The sequence below is a fragment of the Chrysoperla carnea genome, chromosome 3 (assembly GCF_905475395.1).
Source record: "Chrysoperla carnea chromosome 3, inChrCarn1.1, whole genome shotgun sequence".
NCBI classification, from domain to species: domain Eukaryota; kingdom Metazoa; phylum Arthropoda; class Insecta; order Neuroptera; family Chrysopidae; genus Chrysoperla; species Chrysoperla carnea.
Window position 1 is genome coordinate 2,646,895 of NC_058339.1, and position 26,514 is coordinate 2,673,408.

The following is a 26,514-nucleotide window of genomic DNA, read 5'->3' on the forward strand; positions in this document are numbered from 1 at the left end:
TAAAAATGAAAGCTTTTCAATGATTAACCTGTTAGGCGTACCTCCTGTCGGTATGAAAGGGAACTATGCTACAAAACATATGACTGAGAGGTGGCGACGTGCTGCGGCATGGAATAAAAACTACAATTTGAATTATAAGAATCTATTGTATTAGGACGGCATTAACAATAGGTAAATCGACTTAGTTTGAGATCAGTTATGTGTGGTATACTCTTTTAAAGACCTTTTAGGGCCACCCTGTATAATCGTTAATAGGTAATGTCTAAGGAGGATCTTTACTAAGAACTTGTTCCCGAAGTTGGGAGACGGTAGAACGTAGTCGACGTATTTGGAGAAAAGTAGCTTCGTAAGATCCGCACATGACCGAAATGCATCTAATTCCAGGGTGGGGCCAGATTTAGCCTTGTAAGTTAGCAGGGGGTCAAAAATTCTTCTCAAGTGATTTAGATCAAGGTGCTGTCCGTCGCGAGATTAGAACGGATGCTAACCGTTGAAATTTTTGGTGGATTCTCTTTTCTAGTGCTGTCCACCAAACCATTGACCTATAGAATAGTATGGGCGTAATGACCGCAATATATAGCCAGTGAATCATTTTGGGATTTAAGCTGCACTCCTTCTCCATGATTATTTTGTAGGTGTACAACGCCACAGTTACCTTTCGGGACCTTTCCAAGACGTTGGGCCCCCATAGTAGCTTTTGGTGGTTCCCAGATATTTGTCTTTCTGATAGTTCAAAGCTGACCCCCCTCACCTTTGAGGAGAAAAAGGAGGGGATTTTAGATTATCAACTTTATTTAGTTATAATTGATGAATAACGTTTCGTAAATTTCTGTTCAGTATCAAGTTCTGAATAATTTTAAGGTTGATAGACAAAACAAAAATAATTAAGAACTTTAAAAATATCAAATTATTTAAAACGAATGAAATAAAATAAAAAATCACAATAATTAAAAAACTACTCTAAAAATGTCCGAGAAGATGTTCATTCCTTTTGAATATTGTTCAATTTGTTTGTTGGTAAATCAGACACTGAGTGATAATAATGATAATAATACTGGTGAATGCAGTGATGATGGATGCTATGATAATACAAAACTACCAGCAGAAAATTATATAAAATTAAAATTTCTAACCATTCGATAGTTCAGAGCTATATAATTTACGGGTTAATGCCAAATTAATTTGGCTTTTAACTTTTAAGTTCAGTATTTTAATGAAGTAAAAATTTCAGGTAAATCAAATGATAAATTCGAAAAATGAAATACCAAATGGATATTTATTTGTCTAAACATTCGAAGATGAATTGTGATGGAAAAATAAAACAACTAAAATATGTCATAAAAAATTTGTAGCGCAGGAGCTGCGTTAGCTAAGCGAGTTCCCCCAGAGATTGAAAAAAAGACATATTTTTCAAAAAACGAATATTGCGTTTTTAGCTTTCCAAGAATTTTACTTCGAAAACTATGCATTTAGAGAAAAAATCACAAGAGTACTTTTTTGCTTAAAACTGATGTACTTTGGGCTCCATTTCCTTAAGCAATTCGCTAATATGAAAACAAATTCCACTCAATATTTCGAAATTTGATTCGACACTTATCATTAATGCACTGCTGATTCGGGTCCATTTGTTATCGTGCCCACCACTAAGCACCATAGTGGTTTTTTTAAGTACCCTCGTATATACAATACAAATTACATTTTTCGACCAAACAGTCTGTCGAAATAGTGGTGGTAAACTCGAAACTTTACACACCAAAAATTATCCCCGAAATTTTAATTGGAAAGTTTTTGGAAAAACTAAAAACAAGTGTTGCCATTTTTATGAAATATTTTCCAAAAAATTTGTGTCTTTTTACGTTTCTACAAATTTAATAAAATTTTATTTTTTTACACAGCTGTATTAGATTGGTCTGCCTATAGTTTTCGGACCAAAGCCAAGATACAACAAACCAATACATGTAAAAAGTGTTTTTTTTACGCTTTGAGTTGATTAAGCGATCACATAGAAAATAGCGGCCAAAGACGGTTTTTAATTGTTTTTAAATACGCTTCGTATCAAAAAAAAGGTTCGTATAAAAAATCTGATCGATCCAGCCCCGCCCGTTGTCAAAAATGTATAGATAAGTAAGTTATTGATTGTTCAAAAAAAAGCGGAGGAGCAGAATGAGGCAAAACAATATTACACCAAGAATTGGTATGGGCAATGAAATCTAAGGTATCATGTGAAATGATAAAAGCTCTTTTATGTATATATATATGTAAAGAAATGCATTTCTTTAATTAATTACCCCAGCGCTCACTTGACCGCGGGTTGGTATGTTCGTATGTTAATTGTTGTTACTATAGATTTTGTATAAATAGCTTTTGTATAAATCATAATAAAAACTAGATATAGTTTGATAACTCGAGAGGGAATAAATGTCATTGTGAGAATTGACATTATTGTCGTTTCTCTATTTTCAGGTAATTAAATAATTAATTTCTTTATGTAATTAGTATTAAGATTATTCATGTAATTGATTTATAAAAATAAACTCTATTTTCAGAGCAACACAAGTGTTTATTCAAAAACTGTCATTTATTTCCAAGATTCACATTATAAAACGACAATTTCGTCAAGAAAAAAATAGATAAACAAGAAGAAAGAAATATATTTATATATATATACATTAAAACAATGGAAAAATTACAATTCACTTTCAAGCTTTTACCGAGCTCAGATAATAAGTCAAATATTATATGTGTAACTTCAATTGCGACTCCAGATGGGCGGAATTTCGAAGTGCCTGATGACTTAAAACCAGCAAAAAATCACACTTATGTTAATGCAACAAATACTTTTGAGAAAGTCAAAAACTCTTTAAAAAGAAGAAATCAATACAGAAAGGTATGGATTGCATTAGATGAAAATTTAAGGAGTACCTATTTAGATGATGAAGAAAATATTCAATTTGGAAATACCTACTTGGAAGAGACAATCATAGAAAATTCAGTGCAAAACATTTCAACCAATAATGGTGGTGATAATGAAAGCAAATTAAAAAATTTAGCTAAAGTAGCTGAGAGATTCACAATTAATAAATTTTCTAACAGAACATCAAACGCCTCACAGTGGTTGAAGGAGTTTGAACAAGAATGCACAAGGTTTGGTATAAATCAAGAAGAAAAAAAAATAGAAATCTTGAAGTTCTTATTAGAAAAACAATGTCACGATTGGTATAGCAGCATGCTAATAAAATATACCGTAGAGTCCAATTGGAACACATGGACTGCAAAATTTCTTGAAACTTATGAAATTAAAGGTTGGTCACAAGTTAAATATGCCTTTAATTTTAGATACCAGACGGGCCCAATATTAGAATATGCAACAAAGAAGGAGAGGTTGATTCTTGAAGTGAATAGAAACATAGATGATTCTACAATGATATACTTAATAGTAATGGGATTACCGGACAATATTATGAATAAAATAAAAAAAGAATCACTAAAGACAACCACAGATTTATTTAAAGAGATTAGCCAGTATGAGTTCTTAGCAAGGAAGAAAGAAACAGAGAAACAAAAAACAACAAAATCAGATTATAAAGAACCAGGTCAGAGAACTCCGTGCTCTATATGCAATAGATTAAAAAAAGGAGCACGTTATCACCCAGAGAATAAATGTTACTACAAAGAAAATGATTATACAAAAAGAGTTCAAACAGTAAACAATGCTATTGATGCAGAATTAATTGAAGAAGAACAAAAAAACGAATAATGCCATTAATTGCAGTCAAACTACTAATTAATGATATAACAGAGGTGCTAGGAGTATATGATTCAGGTGCCAATATTTCATTAATTAATTCAAAATTATTAAAAATAAAAGAAAATAAAAATAATAATAATCAGATTAATTTAAAGACAATTAATGGTAATCAAAAAACTTGTGGTTTGACTAAATTAAAAATTAAAATATTTAACATAGAAAAATTAGTTTGTTGTCATATTATTGATAATGAAGATTTCAAATACGATTTTTTAATCGGATTAGATTTAATAAAAGAGTTTCATTTAACTCAAGATGAAAACCTTGAAATAAAACAAGGAAGAGAAAAAGATGATGTAAAGAAAATTGATAATAAAGATATTACATCAAATTTTGAGAAAATAGAAAAAGAGTGTTTTAAAAAAAGTTCAGTGAACTTTAACGAGCACATAGAAAATACAGAATATAATATTGACAAAAATTTATCAGAAGATGAAGAAAGAGAAATAAAACTTCTAATCGATAAAAATAAAAGTTTGTTTGCAAAAGATAAATATGATATAGGCACAGTAAAAGAATACGAAGCCAGAATTGACCTAACGGTAGAAAAATATTGCAGCAAAAGACCCTACAGATGTTCGATTGAAGATAGAAAAGAAATTGAAACACAGATATCAAGATTGCTAGAGAGAGGACTAATAGAAGAATCGTACAGTCCATTTGCGGCTCCGGTAACACTAGCAGAAAAAAAAGGTGAAGGTAAAACAAGAATGTGCATAGATTTCAGGGATTTAAATAAAATAATTGTTCCTCAAGCACAACCGTTTCCGATAATAGAAGATCTTATGGTAAAGACAAGAAATTGCAAATATTTCTCAAGTTTAGACATAAACTCTGCTTTTTGGTCTATACCATTACGAGTTGGGGATAAAAAAAAAACGGGATTTGTGACTCAAGAAGGACATTATCAATGGACAGTGATGCCATTCGGTCTAAAGACTTCTCCAGCTATCTTCCAAAGGATACTAAGTAATATTTTAAGGAAATACAAGCTGACAGAATTTGCAGTTAACTATATAGATGATATTTTGGTGTTTTCAAAATCCTTTAATGACCATAAGCAACATTTAGAGAAATTGTTTAATGCAATTAAAATAGAAGGGTTTAGACTAAAATTCGTAAAATGCCATTTTGCAGCAAGCTGGGCAAAATATCTTGGTCACATAATAGAAAATAATACAGTAAGACCATTAAAAGATAACCTAATAGCGATAAAGAATTTTCCAATACCAAAAACGCAAAAAAATGTAAGACAATTTTTGGGGAAAATAAATTTCTACAACAAATACATACCGAAGAGCGCAATTCTTCTGGATCCATTGCATAATTTATTAAGGAAAAACATAAAATTTATCTGGTCAGATAAATGTCAAGAAACATTTGATAAGGTAAAGGAAATGTTATGCTCGCAACCAATTGTGGAAATCTTTGATAATGAACTGCCAATAAAAATCTACACAGATGCAAGTCTACTTGGTGTTGGAGCAACACTTAAACAGATACAACAGAATGGTGAAGAAAAGCCTGTAGCCTACTTCTCAAAGAAATTAAATGAAGCTCAAAAGAAAAAAAAAGCTATCTATTTGGAATGTTTAGCCATAAAAGAAGCTTTGCGTTACTGGCAATACTGGTTGATCGGAAAACAGTTTTTGGTAATCACAGACCATAAACCTCTAGAGGATCTAAACATAAGATCAAGACCAGACGAAGAACTGGGAGATATGACGTACTATTTATCACAGTATGATTTCAAAATAAAATATGCACCTGGAAAAAGTAACGTAGAAGCTGATTGCCTTAGCAGAAACCCAGTATTAGAAGCTAATGCGAATGAAGATGAACAACTTAAAGTTGTAAATTTAATAACATTAAATGAAATAATAATAGATCAAGAACGAAATGGCGATCTACAACAAAAAAAAGAAAAATTAATATTAAGAAATAATGTATATTACAAGATAAATAGCAAATCAGAAAAAATAATAATATCGGAAGACTTTAGTAAGAAATTAATAAAACAGATCCATGAAGAGATGTGTCACATAGGCATTAAACAAACCCAAAGAAAAATTGGTACAACATATACAGCAAGGAATTTGACAAAAAATATTAAAAAAATAATAAACAACTGCGAGATCTGTATAAAAAATAAGTCAAGAGGCGCAAAAAAGTATGGTTTAATGTCACATTTGGGACCGGCAACCAGACCTTTTGAAATAGTATCAATTGATACAATAGGGGGTTTTGGTGGATCTAGATCAACAAAGAAATACTTGCATCTTTTAGTGGATCACTTTACAAGGTATGCATTTATAGTGACATCAAAAACCCAAATGTCAAATGACTTTATAAAACTAATTAAAAATACTAATGAAACCGAAAAAATAGAAACACTCCTTACGGATCAATATCCAGGAATAAATTCAAAAGAATTTAAGAAATTCTTAAAAGAAAACAATACAACTATAATATTTACGGCAGTAAACTCACCATTTTCAAACGGATTAAACGAAAGATTAAATCAAACATTAGTAAACAAAATAAGATGTAAAATAAATGAGAAAGGAAAAAAATTAGCATGGACATCAATCGCACATGAATGCGTAAAAAGGTACAATGAAACAGAGCATACAGTTACAGGATTTGCCCCCAAATACCTGTTGAATGGCACAGATGTATCGATATTACCAGATGAACTTAAACATAATAAATCAAAACAAGAGTGGATATCAGATAGATTGATAGCATTAAAAAATACAATTCGGTCACATAAATATAACAAACAACAATTTGATAAACATAGAAAGCAACATGTATTTGAAAAAGGAGATTTGGTCTACATAGAAAATGGAAACAAACTAAACAGAAAAAAATTAGATGAACTGAAAATAGGACCATTCCAAATACTGGAAAAAATATCTGATTCTATTTACAAAATAAACACAGGGCGTGGAAAATTAGAATCTAATTTTTTTCACATAACTAAACTAATACCAAAAGATGTAGAATCTGAAGAAGATGAAAAGAAAAATTAAGAATCAATAGAAGATAGTATTACATATTGAAATATCTTAAAATTTTACTAAATACATAAAATTTTACCCAAAGGGGGGAGATGTAAAGAAATGCATTTCTTTAATTAATTACCCCAGCGCTCACTTGACCGCGGGTTGGTATGTTCGTATGTTAATTGTTGTTACTATAGATTTTGTATAAATAGCTTTTGTATAAATCATAATAAAAACTAGATATAGTTTGATAACTCGAGAGGGAATAAATGTCATTGTGAGAATTGACATTATTGTCGTTTCTCTATTTTCAGGTAATTAAATAATTAATTCCTTTATGTAATTAGTATTAAGATTATTCATGTAATTGATTTATAAAAATAAACTCTATTTTCAGAGCAACACAAGTGTTTATTCAAAAACTGTCATTTATTTCCAAGATTCACATTATATATATATATAAAAATATATATATAATATATATATAATATATATATATATATATATATATATATATATAATATATATATATATATATAAAAAAATAATTCATGGGCAATGCAATCTATAAGACGATAATGCTTCGGGATATGATAAGGTATCATGTGAAATGCAAAGCTCTTACTGCAAATCTGAAAATAATTTGAATAGTATTTTAAACAATATATATATATATATATATATATATATATATATATATATATATATATATATATATATATATATATATATATATATATATATATATATATATATATTTATATATATATATATACATATATATATATATATATGTATATTATATATATGTCGTGTCCCAAATATATTATACTTCGATGATTAATTTCCAATCACTTTTGACCGAATTATAATGCTCGAGAACGACTTGGCAATCTTGTTAAAAAGATGAGGAGGATCGCCACTTAGTTTTTTCGAGAAACATAAGAAACGGAGCTCTAATTTAATCGTTAGTTCCGGTCGCGTTCGATTACTGTTTTTAACGTCGATAATATATTCCGGTGTTTTGATTTAACTGTGCGTCGATTTATTTATAATTATTCTATTTAAAAAACGACTGAAGGTTTTGTTGAAATAATGAATAATTTATTTTACACAATATTAAATCTTTAATTTATTAAAACAAAATTAAACCGATTATTAAAATTATACAATAAAAATACAATGACATAATTTGAACTTGACTGACAAAAATTTTATTAGAACTTTACGAAACTTTGATTAGAACTGAGTAGAACTTTTCGCAATTTTTATTAGAACTTGATTATAACTTTATTAGAACTGAAAAAAAATGGTTTCGATTGAATTTATTTATACAAAAATTATATTGGTTATTTTTGCTTAAGTAATGAAATTCACACAAGAATAAAAAATAATTTAATAATATTTTTGCAAATTTATGATTTTTTATTTCAACAGGATGTGCCATTTCCGATACTCCACATTCCTCCGCCATTAGAGAAGTTACTAAATTTTGGAACAAGATTTTGGAGCTTTTCGAGTCTGTGGTGGTCCCCTTCTTGATTAGTTTCCAGGTGTTTAAAGTTGTATTGGTCGGATTGATCGTCGGCCTGTTATACTTGAACTGGAAGTTGACCTTCTGCGATTATTTATTAGACAAGTTTCTGTTGTCGGTTCGTAAGTTACTTCTGATGATATCGGTTGTACTTGATTGTGCTTGTTGTCACCAAAAAGACAGTTATAAAAATTGAATGTGTCTCCATGGCCGCCTTTTTTACATGGAATGAGACAATTAAATAATTTTGATAATAACTTGATTAATACTTTTACGATCCCATATTTGTAGATGTAATAGAAGAATAATGCTGATAATAAACCAATTCCACCATAACATGCCCATTGATATATCGTGCTTTCATATTTTATGACGAATGGCTTATTTAATTGTGATTGTAAATATTGATCCATTTGTTCCAGTTTGTGGTGAGTATACTTGATGTCATTTAGATCCAGATTGGTAATTTTTACAGGTTTGAGGTATTCTGGAGATAAAGGTTTGGTTCGGTTTAGGTATTTGCAGCAATCGTCTTCAAGGATGTCTACTTCAGGAATTTTTATGTAAGAGGAAATATTTTTAATGGATATTTCAGGTTGTAGGAGAATATTCGTTGTGATAAGTCGACAGTTGTTGGTGATTTTCAGTAATCCAATACCATTTATTGTTACGTCTTTGTCTTGCCCATCATTACAGAGAAGGTTGCCTTTTGTAGGTTTACTAAGAATGAATAACCATTCATTTTCTGACACAGTTTGTTAGATTTCAGGAATTGCGTTGATTGTTGTAATTTTGCATATTTTTGGAATTTTTTGATCTTGTAGATCGAATATTTCCAATTCGCAGACGTTGTCCGATCTTCTTTCCATAATTTCCACTTTGGTACAAATGTAGGTGGTATCTGCTAATTTACAATTGTCTATGTTTTTTAGTAAAGCGAATTGACTTTTACTTCTACTAGAAATTATGTAAGGGTAATCAATTTCTATGTAGGATAATGAACTTGAATTTTATGAGGAGTGGGTAAAGAAAAAGTTTGATAGAAAGTATATTCCATAATTTGTGCGATTGGAATTTTGATTAATACAACTAATAAATCATCTTTCATAAAAGATTTAGTTTCCATTATTTTGTAATAGTTTTCTATGTTTTCAGGATTAACTTTAAGTGGCAATTGAAATTGTTTAAGAGAAGTTAATTCTTCTATTAGACTCGTTGGATTAATAATATTATAGTCAACAATACCATGTCGAACTAATGTTAGTGTCATGCTATATTGTTCTAGTTGCCTAAAATTAAGATCATTTAATTGTTTGATTGATAATAAATGGTCTAAAATTTCTAATTGTAAATGGTCATTATTAATAATCTGAGTAGCGTTATTAATAAATGAGTTAAATGTTTGAACGTTTAAATTTAATTCGCGTTCAGTGTCTTCCACGGTATTAAGTGTTTTGTTTAGAGTATTCATGGTTTCTGATAAAATTTTAATTTGATCCTTCATCATAAGATGTGTTGTTTTTCTATCTTCAATTAATGAATTAATAGAGTTTGTATAAAATATACCATCGTCAGCTGATGGAGTACCTACTAACCATTTTAATACACTTGAACCGGCATTAATTAGACCTCTTTTTTGTATAGTATGGCTGTATGTTTGATGATGTAATTGTACAGACTTTAATAGCATTCTTATCTCCTGTATTTGTTGACTTAGTAATTTCATTTGTAATATGCATGTTGCTGCGTTAGAACTATTATGAGGTATCAAATTACAAAAATTGTATGATTTTTGATAGTGTTTCGTAGCTAATTCTAAATTATTTTTAAATATAGTTGTATTAGTGTAGTGAATTAATGTTAATTTTTGGCTGCATACTTTTGCTTCGCCTAGTTTCTTGAAAAATATGCCCGATGATTTCGGTATTTGTTCCACCAGTATATCTGTCATCACGTGGTGTAGAAGTATTGACGAAATTAATATTTTCCACATCTTCATCTGAAACATACAGTTTCACATTATTCATGTGATATGTTTTTTCCAATTTTTTCATTTTTATTGTTACAGTGTGTTTTTCAGGATTGACTTTGGTTATTTGGAAAGGACCTTTATATCTTTCAGAAAGTTTACCGGGTGCACACTGTCCTTCCTTAACTAATACGTAATCGTTTATTTTGAAATTTCTAATTTTGTTGCTTGCTGCTTTGTCGTACTGTTGTTTGTTAACTTGTTTTGATTGTTTTAAATTATTTCTGGCTACTTCTCGAATTTTTTTAATTTTGTCTTGTATCTCTTGTGAAAATTTGTCGTAAGTTTTCCCTATTACTCCTTTGTTGAAAGACATTGGTATATTTGGTTCAATTCCAAAAACTAATTAATATGGAGTTTCACCTGTTGATCTGTTTGCGTGTGTGTTATACGAGTAGGTAGCCAAATACAACATTTCGTCCCAATTGTCCATTGATTCGTTTACATATGAACGGAGGTAGTTCTCCAGATACGTATGACTTCTTTCCAAAGAGCCATTGCTTTGCGGATGGTAGCAGCTTGTTGTCTTGTGCTTGATTGAAAATAGTTTATTTACTTCCTTGAATAATGCACTTGTAAATACAGGATCTTGATCAGTTAGTATGGCTTTTGGAAAACCAAATGTACTTGCGTATTTTAGAAAATAAACCGCAGTTGTTTCAGCTTTTCTGTCTTCCATTGGGAATGCTTGGAGATGTTTAGTAAGGTTGTCTTGCATAGTAACTATAAACTTATTTCCACTTTTTGTTTGTGGTAAGGGTCCGACAAAATCTAAAGAGATTTCTTCATTAAAGTTCACTGCTGTTGTCGTAATAACCATTGGAGATTTCCTTATAATTGAATATTTGTTTTTCTGGCATGTGACACATTTTTTGATATAATTTTCGACATACCTTTTCATGCCTTTCCAGAAGTATTTTTGACGTAATTCTTGATAGGTACGAGCCTGTCCTGGTTGACCTCTTAGTGGACTATCATGGAACTCTTGGAGGAGTTTTAATTTTTCTTCTTCGGTTCTTACGATAGTTGTTGTGCCGTTATTAGCTTCAGGTGTGATGCTGGCTTCGCTTTGACTTGATTCATCATCTGTTTCGATTTCCACAGTTTCTGGGGGTTCTTGGTTGGCTTCAGAACTAGGGCCTGGTTCGCCTATTTCAGGTAGTTCATTGTCCAAAACGTCTTGTATTTCGTTTTCAGAGAGATAAACATTAAAATTTATATTTTCAACGGGAATTATTTGAATATTATTTTCGAAGTGATGATGTAGCAAATTATTTAAATAATTATTATTTAATTTTTTATCTATTATACTAGGATGAATAATAGTATTTTTATCAGTTGAAGTCAAGGACACTTCATACAATGTTTCATAGAATAGTTTTACGTTCATATTATTTTGACTTGTGTTTTTTAAAATGATTAATATTATTGTTTGGGTGTCGTTTTCGTTTCTTATCACTTGACCGATATTTGCGTTGTTTATGTCCTCTCGGGTGAAGTTATTTAAAATAAATGTTTTTAAATTATTATTTATATTTAAATCTTTAGTTAATGGAATTATTAGAGTTTTTAAATTATTTATATTGACGATGTTATTTATGTATGGGATTTTAACGTGATTTATTATCGTTTTGTCGAAATCTTCAAATTTTTTCGATTTATTTACGATAGCCATAAGAATTGGTCTGCTAAGTAGATCTGCTGTGTAGTTGGTTTTCCCAGGGGTGTATTTTATTCTAAATTGGTAGTTCATTAGCTTCAGTCTCCATCTTACTAATCGACTAGTTGGGTCTTTCACTGAATGTAGCCAAACTAGAGGTCGGTGATCAGTTTTTATTTCGAACAATCTTGCGTACAGAAAATGATGAAAGTTTCTTACTGTCTTAATTATTGCCAAACATTCTTTTTCGATTGTGGAATAATTTCTTTCAGCTTTATTCAACGTATATGAATAAAATGCAATCGGCATATCGATACCATTGTACTCTTGCGTCAGAACTCCGCCTAGAGCTTCGTTACTAGCATCGGTGGTCATAGAAAACATTTTGCTGTCGTCAGGATGTCTTAGAATAGGGGCTGAAGTAATCTTTTCTTTCAATAAATTGAATGCGTCTACACAACTTTTATCGAAATCGAATTTTATGTTCTTTTTCAGTAGTTTTGTAAGTGGTTTTGTTATTTTACCGTAATTTTCGATGAACTTACGGTAATAACCAGTTATTCCCAAGAAACTTTGAATTTGTTTAATATTTTTTGGTTGATTTAATTTTAGTATTTTTTCTACTTTTTCTGCTTGGGGTTTGATGCCGTCTACTGTTACGATGTGTCCAAGATACTTTAATTCTTTTTGTAGAAATTCGCACTTTTCAATATTAAGTTTTAAATTGTTTTTCTTTAGGATACTTAACACTTCATTTAGATTTTCAATGTGATTTTGGAGGTTTTTGCCTAATATAATTACATCATCAAGGTAGCACATACACTTTCCTTGGTTTATTTGATCAGCAAAGATTTCATTCATTAGAGTTTGGAAACTGGCTGGGGCGTTTACCAAACCAAAGGGCATACGTAGAAATTCCCAGTGGCCGTTCCCGACAGTGAATGCCGTCTTTGGGATGTCTTCCTCTTTGACCATAATTTGATGAAACCCGCTGGCCAAATCAATTGCCGAATAATATTGGTTACCTCCCAAATTACTAAGTATTTCGTCTATACGCGGTATAAGATAGTTGTTTGATATCGTTATCTCATTTAGCTTGCGATAATCGATTACCATTCTAAATTGTTTAGTATTTGAGTGTGGTGTTTGTTTTTTGTCTACAATCCACACAGGTGAGTTATAAGGTGATTTACTCTTCCGAATAATGTTATTTTTTAGAAGTTCATTTACTTGACGTTGAGCTTCGTCTTTCAATGCTTTTGGTAATGGGTAAATTTTATTTTTGATGGGTTCTAGGTCTTTTAATTTAATTTCATGCTGAATAACGTTTGTACAACCCGGCGAATCGTCATCTAGCTTGACAATTTCATGGTGTTGTAAAACCGTTTCAATTAATAATTTTTGTTCAGTTGAATTTAGATTATTGATTCTTAAGTTTTCTAAAATATTGTTTTTTCTATTGATTTGAATGTTGCTAAAATTATAAACATTTTGTTTTAATACTGGCTCTAATTCTATAGTATTATTTTTATAATTAATAATTACATTGTGTTTACTTAAGAAATCTGATCCTAGAATTCCATCATATGGTATATTATCTGTTTGAACTAAGTGAAAATAATGATGATATGGACTTTTGTTTTTATTCATAAAAATTGATACTACACCATATGTTTCAACTAGACCTTGAGTAATGCCTTTTAAATTTATTTTTAAACGAGAATCTATATCTGTTTTGTGATTAGGATTTAAATTGTTTGTTTTTAAGATAGAGCACAATGCTCCGGTATCAATTAAAAATAGAAATTCGTTAGTTTTCGAATGGTTGCTTGTAAATGTTATCTTTTTATCATTTACAACATTTGGAAGCTGAGTGAAGCCGACTCTTTCGATGTGCTCTGAATTGGGGCTTCGTTCAATCCGAGCTGCTCGAAGTTTAAATTTAGGCTGTCTTGTGAGTTGACATGAGCTACTTTAGGATTTGGATTATTAAGATTTTCGTTCCTTTTCTTTTTCCTACATTCGTCTATTGTGTGACCTCGAAAGTGGCAAAAATCACACTTTTTGAACGAGTTATTATAATTTTTTGACTGTGGTGGATCACCAGAATGTTTAAAATTTTTATTGCGACATTCCTTTGAATTGTGATTATTTCTTTTACAAATTTTACAGTACTTTTTATTTGTTTGAATATTTGTTTGTAAGGAAATTTTAAATTGATTTTGCATAGAGACAAAAGATTCTTCTTCGCTGGCTATGCTTAGAGCTTCATTAATTGACATAAAAGTTTTATGCCTTAAAATGTTAGAAATTTCTGGCTTACAGTGATGTGTAAACCTACGTAAAGCCATTTCATTTATTAAGGCTAACTTGCCCACTAACATTGAATTCGAAATGGTACTTTCTTTAATTTTTTGAATTATTCGTGAGTTTAAATGCTCGATACGTAAGAAAAATTCTTTTACGGTTTCATTTGGTTTTTGCCTACAAGTTTCTAATTGCTCTTGTAAATACGTAAGGCTTTCAGTTATTTGAAATACTTGTTTTAATTTTATTTTTAAATCAGTGAAAGTATTTATTTCGGAAGCATTTATTTTATTTTTAACTTCTGATGAAACTTTTGAAAATATTAAGGCTGTAAGTGCCGTTTTTTGATTTTCCTTTGCTATAGATAATGCATTTTCTGCGTTTTGAAGGAAATTAGATAACTCTGACGAATTACCGTTAAATGATGTAATCATTTGTGCAAGGAAAGTAATCGGGATACTTCCCCTGTGTTGTGTTGTATCATCATCATCAGATAAATCAGGAGAAATTATTTCTGTATCAAGGTTTTGTGAATCAGCGAGACTCATGTTTATTGATAATGAGGATAGGATAGTTTTAGAAGCAAAAATAAATCAATTCGCCTACCTTATTGGTTTAATCTTGACCAGTCCAGTGGGATAGCTATAAACTCTTGGTAGATGATATTAATTCTGCTTCAATTGATTTGGTTCGATGATACCCAAAATTTACACCAAGCTGTTAGTTGTAACACCGTCTTGACCTGGGATTCTGGATATCCTGGCAGGATCGCCAATTTTGTCGTGTCCCAAATATATTATACTTCGATGATTAACTTCCAATCACTTTTGACCGAATTATAATGCTCGAGAACGACTTGGCAATCTTGTTAAAAAGATGAGGAGGATCGCCACTTAGTTTTTTCGAGAAACATAAGAAACGGAGCTCTAATTTAATCGTTAGTTCCGGTCGCGTTCGATTACTGTTTTTAACGTCGATAATTTATTTCGGTGTTTTGATTTAACTGTGCGTCGATTTATTTATAGTTATTCTATTTAAAAAACGACTGAAGGTTTTGTTGAAATAATGAATAATTTATTTTACACAATATTAAATCTTTAATTTATATTATTAAAACAAAATTAAACCGATTATTAAAATTATACAATAAAAATACAATGACATAATTTGAACTTGACTGACAAAAATTTTATTAGAACTTTACGAAACTTTGATTAGAACTGAGTAGAACTTTTCGCAATATTTATTAGAACTTGATTATAACTTTATTAGAACTGAAAAAAAATGGTTTCGATTGAATTAATTTATACAAAAATTATATTGGTTATTTTTGCTTAAGTAATGAAATTCACACAAGAATAAAAAATAATTTTATAATATTTTTGCAAATTTATGATTTTTTATTTCAACAGGATGTGCCATTTCCGATACTCCACATATATATATATATATATATATATATATATATATATATATATATATATTATATATATATATTATATATATATATATATATATATATATATATATATATATATATATACATTATATATATATACATATATATATATATACATATATATATATATATATATATATATATATATATATACATATATATATATATATATATATATATATATATATATATATATATATATATACATTCAAGAATACTTCCATGTGTTATATATATAAATATATATATAACACATCGAAAATATTCTTGAATATTTAATATAAAAATATCACATCAACTAAGCGATAATTGGTTTGGCTTTAGAAAAAGAATGGGAACGAGAGAAGCAAGTTTCACTTTAGGGACGACTGTCGAAAGAATGCTCGAGTGCAAAAAATACATCTATGTATGTTTTATAGATTTCGTAAAGGCGTTTGACAGCATCAACCTAAGTAAACTTTTTGAAATGCTATGAGGGTGCGAAGCCTTTAACAATATAATAAAAATAATCACGACACTACATCAAAAACTGGCAGCGACTGTAGCCACAGGGGGGGGGGGAGCAAATTGGATAAAATTAGGAAAAGATATTAGGCAAGAATGTATATTATCACCTCTTTTATATAATACTAGCTGACCCATCAAACGTTGTTTTGTCATGTATATTATTTCTAGGAAACATTTTTTTAATAACAATTTAAAATAACTATCTACTATAAGTGTTCGGGAATCGAAAGCGTTATAATACGTATAACAGTCACTGCTACGATCGATACACAAATAAAACCAAAAGAAAATGGCCGATAACTGTATAGTGAGTAAGACAGGAAACCGGCTTCGTACTCATCCCTACCGTGATGCTTGTCACGAGTCAGCTCTTCTATCCATCCAATATTTCAAAAAACAACCTACCATTTTAATTTTTGCTCATCCCTTACCTTCAGCACTTGATTTAAATTTGTAATTTATTTTCAAACAGATTTGCTCGCATAACTTCATTCACACCTCTACAGTCAAACAACAGGTGATAAAATGACTCAACACCATTACATAGCATACATATTCGTTCACCATTCTCCTTACGCTTATTCTCCCATACATATCTACCTAGTCGAAACTTCGCGAATATCCTTCGCATTTCCTTATGTGCAACTGATAGATAAGGTGCTCCGTACCCATACCGACCAATCATATTAAATGTGTCAAGAGAGGTCATAGCACCAATTTCATGAAACATATTCTCACGGAAGGCAGTAGTTAGGCACTCCTTTACATGCTTCTTTTTTGATCATAACTCACATACACTGTACACAACATCCCTCGATCCATATCATATTTATCCATATTTTTTATTTAATCCGTAAATCAATGAATTATTTGTTCTACTTCATCTATGCTTATTAGAACATCCAAACTATCAAAAAACACATCAGAGCATTCATCCAAAAACTCTGTTGATTCGTAGTTTGCGTATAAAGTTTACTATAATAATCAACCCATTCAGTACCACTTATTATTAATCCATTCATACTTAATTTACAGCCTTTACCTTTAATTAAAGTCTTCCGATAGCAAATTCTTTAATGAATTTGCGGTAATATCCGATTAGTCCTAAAACTGATTTTATTTCCGTGACAGTTTTTGGAAGTGGATATTTTCAATGGCATCTATTTTTTATGGGTTAGGTTTAATTCCTTCGGTTGTAACTATATGTCCCAGAAATTCAACCCCCTCTACCCCCATTGTTCTGGATCAAGCGAGTTTCCAAGCCATGTTTGCAATTGCAGGATATGATTGCTAGTAGGCGTAAATGAATATTTAAACATTGAGGATTTTGACAAAGCAATTGATTTACTAAAGAGGTTAGTGAGATATGCAGTTAGTAGTATGCAACGCCCTACTAGTAAAAACAGGCTGGCAAAAACTAATACCATTAGCAATTGGTTCGATAAAGAATGCCAAACAGCAAAATATACTGTTAGGAATAAACTGAGGCGAATGAGAAGGAATAAATGCGTGAGTAATAGAATAGAATATTTGCGAGAAAAAGATAGGTTTAGGAAACTAATAAAACTCAAAAAGAAAGCTCAAGAAGGCATTCATTACATTCAAATTGATAATGCGTTAAAGGAAAATGAAAAGAAAACAGTCAACCGATGACTTATCAACTTCGTAAAAATAAGTAGTAGATTATAAAAATAAAGTCTATATAGAATCATTTTAAATTTGTAAAACATTGTTAAAAGAAGATCCAATTCTCCAATATCCCGATTTTACAAAACCTTTTATTTTAACAACAAACGCGTCTAACTTTGCGATTGGAGCTATTCTTTCACAAGATACTGTTGGTTCAGACAAGCCAATTTGCTATGCTTCTAGAACATTAAGCAAAAGCGTACAAAACTATTCCACAATTGAAAAGGAATTACTTGCTATCGTTTGTATTATGTAATAATCCGTTTGTAATAATTATAATCCGTAGCTATTAAAATTTTAAAGACAGAAATTGTGAACAATTCAAAGAGCATATGTAAAACATTTTGATTCAAAATAAAAAATCATTCGGTGTATTCAATTCTTACAGGATGTTGAAAACATAGATGAACAAACGAAACTGATAAAAGACTTTTACGAATTATCAATCCATCGTGGGATTGATGAAACACTAAATCATCTTAAAAGGTTATATTATTTTGACAATATGAAGTCAAAGATTCAAAAATATATAAATAATTGTGATATCTGTAAAATAAACTAATATGAAAGGCATCCACTAATAATCAAATTGACACGAACATAACAGGCAAACAAACCATTTGAAATTTTACACATTGATATATTTCATGAAGATAATAATACAAATATTTTACTATCATAGATAAATTTAGTAAATATGGAGAAGCTACGGTTATGAAAGCTAGAAATTCAAAATATGCTTTAGATGCACTAAGCCATTATTTATAATATTGGTAACCACACTACTTAATATTCGTAACCATAATAATTTTATTCACGTAGCTAATATTAATCTATTAATCGAATCAGCTAACAAAATTAAACAAACCTTATTACACGAAAAAGCTAACCTCATCACCAACCCTCTGACAGATACAACAATGCTTCTAATAGAAATAGATACAGTAATTGATAAAGTTAATAGTTTAATGCCATTTCATAGAAACAAACGAGGGCTTATAAATGGGATAGTATCTTTAATAAACGGTATCTCGGGGAATATGGATAACGATGATGCTATACGCAAAAAGGAACAGATTAGGAATTTAGAAGACAATGAATTGATTTTAAAACAGAGACAAACAAATCAACATTCGTTAAATCAAGAAATGATCAAACGGTTTAGCAATATTAAAAATTTTATAAATGCAGAACAAGCTAAATTAAAGCACATAATCAATTATTTTAATGACTATAACGTACTGCAACAACAAATCTTACAATCACAATATTTCTTTTCTATTCCGTTTCAAGTTAGGTATTATATTAGGTACTTATAATTTAGATCAACACATAGACAATACTATTACTGCTATTCAATTAGCCAGAGAAAACGTTATTTCTAAACATATTTTGAGTTATAACGAATTGAAATTAATCAAAAATGAGTTAGATCAACATATTAATTTGATAAACGTAGAACATATACACGAGTTATTAGGATTGAATGCGTATTTTAATGATTCAAATATTATATTCATAGTGCAAATTCCCAAATTTAATTCATCTAACTTTTCTTTAACGATTATATATCCTACCCCTACAAATCATAGTAAAAATAATCCCGAAACTAATTTAATCCTACATAATCCTAACGAATATTCATATACAAGAGATGATAATTACAAAAGAATAGAACAGTTCTTCATTTGTTACCCAACGCAACTTCATGGCAGAAACATAATACATGTGAAATGGAAATACTGGAAAATCGTATTGGACAATGCATTTATGAGCAGACAAACGAAATGAATATTATATCAGAACTAGTTACTAATCATTTTATAATTTTTGCAAATACCGGATTAAATATCAGTTCGTCATGTGGAAAAAACATTACCAATTTTGTTGGTAAACTTCATATTACCCTGAATCACTGTTATATGGATATTAATGGTATACGATATGGAACATTGGAAACTACATATACTGATATCGAAGTGGAACAAATATTATTCAATAAAATAAACATCTCCTATAAACAACCTGATATTAGAATGAAAGAACTAGCTAACTACGACTTAGAAAATACAGAAGAATTGGAACTCATAGCAAATAAACTATATAAACATCCCGTAACATGGTCATTAATTATTGTTATAATAATTATAATAACAAGCATAATTTATGTTATGGAGAATAGTCTGGTCTCTACAAGAATAGTCAAAGGAATCAAAAGACACAAGCTGTGCCAATACCTGCAATTAATCAAAATCAATTCGAAATAGTTGGAATCCCGATACCGATGTTGATCGAACTACCTTGTAAACAACGGTAGTTTATTCTTAGAAGGGAGGAATTATATATCCTCTATTAGTTATATTTTTTTAGATTATTAGCTTACATAAATTATAATAGTTGTTTTAGAAAGTTTATTTTAAATATTGCTATACTCAAATAGTTTCTCAGAAAACTGACCTTTAAATATTACGAGAAAGCTGACCTTTAGATAATAATATAAATGATATAACACCTGGACGGTCACAAGTGTTTTACAAAAGATCATATTACAAAAAGGATCTTCTAAAACACATCCCTTAATTACTAAGCGGTATTTTAAAAGCATATATAAAGTGAACTATCTAATGTACAAATCATACTTATTATTACAATCGTTTGGCATAAGTTCGGATTGTTAGATAATTTGTTTCATTATAATATTTATTTTAATATTGTTGTTACTTAATAAATAAATTATTATTTAAATATGTGGTCTACGAGATATTAATCACGTAGAAACTGCCAGCCAAATACGCGCCCGCGGGGACCCGCCTAGTAAGAGTGTGCTTCTCCTCTGTTGAGTACTGCAGCAAAATGCAGCACCCCACAGTGCGGGGGTTTTTTGTATTGGTTTATTTTCTGTTTGATGTTTTTTTTTTTTTTTTTAGTATTAATTTATCCTCTCTCCTTATCCATAGGATAATTTAAATTGCGTTTTTATATGAAATTTCAATTTTTTTTTCATCGGCCAATAAAACCCGCAAAACCAACCTATGTTTTCATTTATTTTATTTTATAATTTAACTTATTATTTATTTTTTTGGACCATTTTAAAATGGTTCAATGGTTTTCTGTATCTCGGTTACGAAAATTTAATATTGTGCTCAAAATAGATGGGTTAATCTATATATCTTCGAAAAAAAATTGAAAACGAGTTACTTTCTAGTTGTGGAAAAGTCTTTATCTTCACACAAAGTAAAAAGACTATCTTTTTTCACGTCCTAAGTGGATACAGTATATGCTAAACGAACAGATTCATAATATATGTACCGTATAAATTTAAAATATATACAATTAACACACCTTAAACATTATATAGTATGAATACATATTATATAATGTTCATGCTTGTGAAAAAATGTTTCAAACAAATTGTTAATTTTTTCATAAGAAACTTTTTTTACACTTAAACTTTTGTACTATCTCGGTTGCTGTAACTGTTTACAAAATGGATCCTACGGACCCAAAACCCAATTGACCTATATTACTCGTTCCCGCTCTCGAACTCATTATTTACGTCCTTAGCACGCTACATAAATTTCTGCTTGATATCTCTCTTCGCTTTTGGGTTATCGTGTTCACAGACAGACAGACAGAAAGGTAGACAACCGTAAATGAGCTACTTAGGTGATTTTATGAACACATACTAAAATTTTGTTCATAACAGCAATATTTTTAAGAGTTACAACCTTGGGACTAAATTTTGTATGCCTTGATGTATTTCTTATAATAATAATAATGTCCTTGTATCCTGAATTGGTTTTGGTTCTTTGAAATGTTGTTATAAAAAGTCTCTCATTTCAGTGTGCCGTCTGGCAAAGACCTCTAGCATTTTCCATTGAACTCTGTCACGAGCCACTCTCTTCCAGTCAGGGCCCGCTGTAAGCTTTAGCTCGTCCTCTCATCTCCTTACTTTTTTCCCCCTGCTCCTTTCACTATTTCTTGAGTGTCAGCCTGTCACTATTTTGCTCTATTTTTCTACGTTAGACCTCAACATATGGCCAGCCCGTCTAAAATTTTGTTGGTCGATACTGATCAAGATATCTGTGGCTTTGGTTATTGGTCCAATTTGCTCATTCCGCTCTGCTTTACTTATTCCAATCATGCTTCTAACCATTGATCTTTGGCAATATTGCAACGTGTTTCTTTGATGTTTAGTCAGTGCTCATGTTTCACAACCATATTTAATTCAGAGCAATATGCAAGTGTTCAAAACTTTCCTTTTTATATTTATTCCTAGGTCTCTAGATTGTTCAGAGGCGATTGTTACAGTAGGTGCATTACTATTCGAGTATATATTTCTAATTAAGTTTATATACACCAAAGGTATTCCTTATACAGCCAAACTTTCTCAAATAGCTTCGTGACTTATACTGTCAAATGCTTCGTTATAATCTATAAAGGCCATATATATACAGGGTTTTTCAGCATATATGGTACATTAAGTATTTTAAGGCGGTATCAATTTAATTTAATTTAGTATTTTCATTGGATATACATATATCCAATAGTAGGAGATTTTTGTAAATAATAAAAAAAATAACAATTAGTCCTGGAGTCATGGCTTATAAATATTCGGGATCACCTAATCTTTGAGACTGCATGTATACTCTTTATGTCTAGTTGACTACTTCTGATATGAAAAAATTTTTGGTTCTTGCCTGGAAAAGTTATTACGTTTGAAAGTTTACCTAGTCACAGTAGCTTTTTGCAAAAATATCAAAATAATAATTCTTGTTTCAAAAGTTTTTGAATCAAAACATTAAATGTGGAAGAAAAAAACTAGACTCATATTTTTTTGTAAATAAAGGTATTTCATCTTGTATGATTTTTATTTTAAGTATAATTTTACGAGTTACAAAAATAATAATACTTTCAGGTCTATTGATTTCATGGAACATTGCAATAATGTATGTGTTTTAAAAAAGCTCACTACTTTTATCCAAACAGGCAATCAGACATATTACATGCTTGCATTTATATCGGAAATGATGAAGAAAATATAGGGATAAACAAGCTCTTAGATATCCGACGTCTAACAGTCACAAAAAATTTTTTCAACTTACTATTTTAATTTATATATTTTTATTAAACGATACAAAAAAATTCAACCGTGAAGGACTAAATTGTCTGTAATAATAACTTTTTTGTATTTGAAGAATCCCAACAAGTAAAATATTTTTCCCGGCAAAGTGTTTTTTTTTCCTCAAAAATTAATATTCAATGAAAAGCGATTAAAATAACATTTTTTTATGTCCAACAAAAAAAACACATTTACAACACTACCTGTTTGATGTAATTTCATTTATCATATGCCTGGCCCCGGGAACATAAAACTATATTTTTCAAATATATTATTTGACACATTTACTTGTAAAGCAATAAAGCAATAAATATTTCATGTTAAAACGAATCAATAAAAATTAAAATTTATCTAAATGGTCAATTACAATTTTGAATGATTCAAAAATCTCTTACTATTTAAAAAATATTTGTATAAGGGTAAGCCCTTATGTATGTAAACTCCGCCTCCTTAAAACACGTGATGTACCGGGTTTTACAGATTAATCCTGTATATATATATATATATATATATATATATATATATATATATATATATATATATATATATATATATATATATATAATAATAATAATAATAATAATAATAATAATAATAAGGGCAGGCAATCCCTAACCTCACGTCCGAGCCTAACACTAGGACACGTGCCATACCCGGTAACCATCAATTCCGCTCAAAGTGATGGGCTAACGAGGTGGGTCCGTGCTGACTCAGCGGAGCTAAATGAGTCAAATCCAAAAATGTCAAATTTGAGAAGCAGATTTTTCGGTCCTCAGGCGGGTAGTAGTCGACCCAGTCCTACAGAACCCCGCCCCCTGCAGGTGACGCTTCTACCTTACCTACAGGGGGTAGCTCTCACGGATATGAGGGAGAGCAATCAAATTTGGCTTTGGATCCCAGGCTAGTCCCGGAGACTAGACGTGCCGCTGACGACGAAGAGCCATCTCAAGGCACTTCTCAAGAAAGTCGAGCGAGCACACAAAACAGTCGTCTTCAGCGCTTTCAATGGACGAAGGCACTTAAGGCTGACCTGCTCACTTGTTACGAAGCAAGTGAACCATCTAGACGTGGCTATATGGGCAGGATGCACACTCTCTGGTGCGAAAAGCATCCCGAACTTTCCCATATGAAATCGCAACATCTACGCGATCAAGTATCCCGTCTCAAAAAAACCGGATTTGACAAACCCCGAACAGGAATTGAGAAACGATGCAGGACTACGCAAGCGGAAGTGAATCGAGGTGATGAGATAGAGCCGGCTGCTATTGGTGTAGTTCATTCTACACGTGAGACATTAGTCGCTGAGACGCAGGATGGAATATCTCAGGATGAGCCAGTATTAGAGAGTGAGAGATCTGATACTGAGACACAGGATCAGGTATGTCAAAATACCCCACCACCACCTGTGTTAGAGGCTTCACCACCTACGCCTCTGATACCCGGAGATATCCCAGCACTACCTGTGTTAACGGCGGAAACAGCCACGCCACTCACTTCGACCACGGAAGCGAACGTAGAGGAAACTCCGATCCTTCCTGCTGAGCCACCAAACACTCGTTTGGAAGAGCTTAAAGAACGGTTTCAAAGTATCCTGTTCATAACCGATAATGACCTTTCCAAACGCAAACGTCCAAAGTATCGCAAAACGTTTGCCAAAGCTTTAATCAACCAGATCGTCGACGATCATCTAAATCACACAAGTAGCCTACTCGAAATCGATAGCTCAGTCTATGCTGCAATGTGTGCTCTTTCTCCTGCCCCCAAGTCTACTGAGACAGCCGAGGAGAAAACACGCAAGCGTATAGAGCAACTTGACTCCAAGTTGACCCCTCTTCGACAGACGGTATCACGTATCGAGTGTGTGTTAGAGTACCAGAAAGCTGGTAAACCCTTCACCCCAAAGGTGCGAGCCTTCGCGCGTGAACTCAGGCACCAACACCACACACTAAACAAGGGTATCCTGCTCACTATCAAGCAGCGAAACATTGAAAAGATACGTGCACTAGCTCTCGCCCGAAAAAAGCTAGTTAAACGCGAGAAGTGTATTCGAGAGAACAAGATCTTTGTATCGAATCCTTCCCGTTTATTTACAAAACCTCCTTCTCTCGTCGAGAATCCACCTTCGATAGAGCAAATCGATGGCTACTGGCGTGATTTATATGAAAAGTCGACTAGTGTAGATAAAAATATAAGACCAATCAAACTGTTCGAAAGGTTCTGCAACGCACGCCTAGCAGAACAAGCGGTCCTAACATCTGTTACCGCTGATGAAGTATCCCTTGCTTTCAAAGGCAAGAAGAATCATTCGGCGCCTGTCATGGATGCTGTGTCTAACTTCTGGTGGAAACGTTTAACTTCCACACACGCACATCTTGCTAGGCACTTTACTTCATACATCCTTGGGTACGGGACCTTTCCAACGTGGTTCGCGGAAGGACGAACAGTTTTGATTCCCAAGAAAGGAAACCTTTCAGTTCCGAGCAATTATCGCCCGATTACATGTCTCAATACCGTGTACAAAGCGTTCACCTCCATTCTTAATGAACGCATACTCACAACCATAGAACCGGTTTGGCAGATGATATACGAGCAACGCGGCTCCAAACGAGGTATATCAGGTTGCAAAGATAATCTTCTTGTTGACAGATGTATCTGTCAAGACGCCCGTCAATATCAACGCGACCTGAGTATGGCCTGGGTGGATTATAGGAAAGCATTTGACACTACCTCTCACCAACTCATATTGGTGCTGCTCAAATGTTTGAAAATTCACCCCGATATCATCAGATGCATCGAAGAACTGTTACCTTTGTGGAAGACCAAATTTACCATTAGATGTGGTAAACGTACTGTCTCAACAGATCTGGTAACGTATAAGCGTGGTGTCTATCAAGGCGACAGCCTTAGCCCGCTTTTATTCTGCATCTCCCTTATGCCCCTTTCCTTGCGCTTGCGAGAAGAAACTGGTTACCGTTGTGGCCCCCCGACAGATAGGAAGCATCAGGTAACACATCTATTCTATATGGATGATCTGAAACTTTATGCTTCTTCTGAGAGCAGTCTATCTCAAGCTCTCAAAGCTGTCCATCAGTACACGAAGGCTATTGGCATGGAATTCGGACTTGATAAATGTGCCGTCATTCATTGTAAGAGGGGTCGTGTCCCTGATTACGATGCAGACGTGCAGCTCACAGATGGAAGCATCGTGAAACATCTCGATGAAGAAGAGCTCTACACATATTTGGGTGTCGGTGAAAACCACATTCAAAGTGTGTCTACTGTCAAGGAAGCTCTTCGCGGCAGGTATAGGCACCGTCTTCGACAAATCTGGCAATCAGAATTGTTTGGGATCCATAAGATCCGTGCTACTAATATGCTTGCAATACCCATC